This window comes from Pterocles gutturalis, unplaced genomic scaffold (genome assembly GCF_000699245.1).
Source record: "Pterocles gutturalis isolate BGI_N339 unplaced genomic scaffold, ASM69924v1 scaffold6682, whole genome shotgun sequence".
In the NCBI taxonomy this organism is placed as follows: Eukaryota; Metazoa; Chordata; class Aves; order Pterocliformes; family Pteroclidae; genus Pterocles; species Pterocles gutturalis.
Window position 1 is genome coordinate 61,761 of NW_010110090.1, and position 3,235 is coordinate 64,995.

The following is a 3,235-nucleotide window of genomic DNA, read 5'->3' on the forward strand; positions in this document are numbered from 1 at the left end:
AAATTGTAGAAAATATTTCATTATGATTCACAGATCCAATCACATTATTTGTGTACCTGGAGCAGAGCAGAAATAAAGGAGCTTGTTGTGGAAAATTTCAGGCCTTTCGGCCCAACTACCTAAAAATGTCTGAATGGGGTAATCCCCTTCTCTAAGGTAGACAGGGAACACAACCAAATAGAGGAAAACAACGTCAGTAAGGAAAGGAAAAGAGGCAACGTCCTTCAAGAATAATTTTTAAGAGGCACTGTAAAGCAAGAGTTAGAGGAGACAGGAGTATGGATTTTTCACAGATGAAGGCAGTAAAAGGGCATATACAAGAAGAGGAGCCCATTTAGAAGGACGTTCATTTGCCAGCATAGACTTCAATCAAAGAAAAGACATTCTTATACCTAGAGAGGAAGGATGTTCATCTGCCAGCATAGACTTCAGTCAAAGAAAAGACATTCTTATACCTAGAGAAATTCATATACAATCTTTAGAAGGAAAATTATAAAACTTAAATTTTGTATTGCTGCCCTCATTTGCAGCCAAAACCTTTAAGATTTCTATCACTTGCACAGGACTAGCAGAATAGAGAGGCAATAGAAAAAAACCACATCATCTCAGCCCAAAGCCCACCTGAATGACACACTAAAACAACGTTATTGCATCCCGCAGTAACACACTCTCCCCTTTCAACATCTCTGCCCATCCCATAGGAGTCAGAGTAATGGGGAGGACACAGCTACACTATCAGCTTCATGGGTTGGTGTAGGAGGAAACTCCACCCTGCCACCCCCGCTGGCACCGCAGCTCCCAGGCACTGCCAGCATTGCCTGCCGCGCCTCTGAAGAGCCACCGTGCATCACTGTGGAGCACTGCTAGAATTTTCTGACAGGATATAAATGAGAGAGGCTGGCAAAATGCAGCTCATAAACACTTGGGATCTGTCTTCACTGAAAAGGAATTATAAAAATAAATTAATTGTGGCAAGAACAGGTACAAGAGCATCAACTTCAATTATATTACATCAGTATGTACCAGTTGTGAATTCTGTTGCTGTTTAAGTTTTGGATTCACACTTGCCACTAGCTGAAATCAGCTTATGCTGATAAAGCTTTTCATTTATATCCGCAGAACAGAGCAAGACCTAGGCACGTTCGGTTTTGGCTACTGACAGAACAAAAAATACTTCCATGCATGACATAATTCAGTGTTCTTAAATAATCAACAGATTCATATAGAACCCTAACTTCTGCAGAACTCTAGATCAGATAATGTGGCACTAAAAATACCCCTTATCCATCTCATGTGAAACCAAGAGAAGTACCAGGAGAGAGCGAGGTGGTTGGATTTTGTCTGCTGTCATGAGAAAGTGAAGAGTGAAGTTCCTGTCAGTACTTACTATCACTTCCCTTCAAGGATACTTACCCCAAGAGACACCATTCAAGTCATCAAGTTGGAATTTAGTGAAGTAGTTAATTTAGAGAAAGTATAGGTGACTTATGTAACCATACATAAAAGAAATAACTGGGCCATCATTTGTGTTTCCACTCTTCCCTAAAACTCAGCTGGTGTAATCCTCAGCTTAAAAGTCAGCTTAGCTCCATCAATGCTGAAAGTCTGACTTTCTCCTTCTTTAAAATGGGTAATTTAACATGGGGAAAACAAGCACTAAACATTTGGTAGGTGATGTGGCACGAATTCAACACAAGACCAGACAGTCTCTGGACTGGACCAGACCAGATGTGCTCTGATTCAGCTCTTTGGGAGACGATCTTTGGCTTGTGGAGAGAGAAAGATCCAAAATCCATGTCCTTTGTCTGGGCGCACGAACAGGGGGAAAAGAAAACTGCTCGCCATACCCTCAAGATACTTGTAACATTTCTGATTTACAGCAGACAATTACCATTGTCAATACAATCCAATCTCATGCTTTCAGTCCTCCGCAGTTACCTGTGGGGAAGGAAGGATGCTTCCCCTCTCAGAGGACGCCTTTGGCTCAGGCAAGGGACTGGGAGATAACGCTCCTCTCTGTGGGTACCGACACTGCGGCAACAAGCAAACCCTGCGTTAAAATACACTCTAGAATTTGTCATCTGTTTATTCTGGGATTTATAGTTTTGCAATGTAAGCGTATAAAACACATGCTGGTAAACACAGAGAAAATATAAAGAGTCAGCTCTTCTTCTGTCAAAACAGGCTCAGGCAGAAATACAGAGGGAAAAGATATCTTTGCTAAAGACTCCAGGGAAAAAGCCTTGTGAACTGTGAGAAATCACGCTCTTCATGTGCAGCTTACCTCCTTAGTTATTGAGCAGCGTAGTAAAACCCTGGGACAGAAAGACAAGGCACAACCACACTTTTTCCCACTTGCTGTGGACCCCTCCCCAGCTTCCCAGAGAGTCTGGCATCAGCGGCAGTGGGTACACACAAGAAAAGCAGGTTCTGAAGAAGAAGGTGACTCTACTTTTGAGGGTTTTCTCTATACTACTTCTAGAAGGTCAGAATAAATCTCACTACACAAATCAATTTAAAATGAGGTACTTTCTTGACAGATGCTGCATGCTGGAAGGTTCTGCTAAAACTTGATACCCATTGTCTGAAATGTAAATCAAAAAGTTCATTGCCCTGAAAAGTCTTGCTGTCTACAAATACAGACTCATATTCAGAATATATTTTCTCCATTTCCAACATAAATTTTATAACCTCTCAAGGCTTAATTATCTCTTCACCATGTGCTGATTACAGAAGTACTGTTCCTCCCAAAGCAAAGCTTCAGAACATGCTGTACCCCTGGAGTGTGGGCAGGCAGTAACGCACCACGAACGAAGCTCTCAGATGTTAGGGCAACCAACTCTTTCATGACTAGGAGGTTAATTTCTTGACACTCTGACCTTTTAAGAACTTTCAGACAACTTTAAACATCCCTCCGTAAGAATTTCCAAAAACTGAGACAGTAAAATCTGGGTAAGTGTGAAAATTTGACCCTTTCCTGGTTGTTTGCAAGGATGGCGGCGAGCATCAGATCTGGCAGAAGACAGCAGGCATTTGTGCAGGCTGCTGGAGCCCCAGAGGACTTTCCTTCCTCCTCTGTCTGTGTGGGGAAAGCCACATCTGCCGTTTTGCTTGGCACTGACGGAAGCCAGGCTGCGTGCACAGGGTGACTGCTGGACACAGGATCCATCCTTGTCTTGTCACTCTCCAGGCAGGACTGGCAAGCCCGGCTCTGTGCTCCAGCTCACCCGTTTCT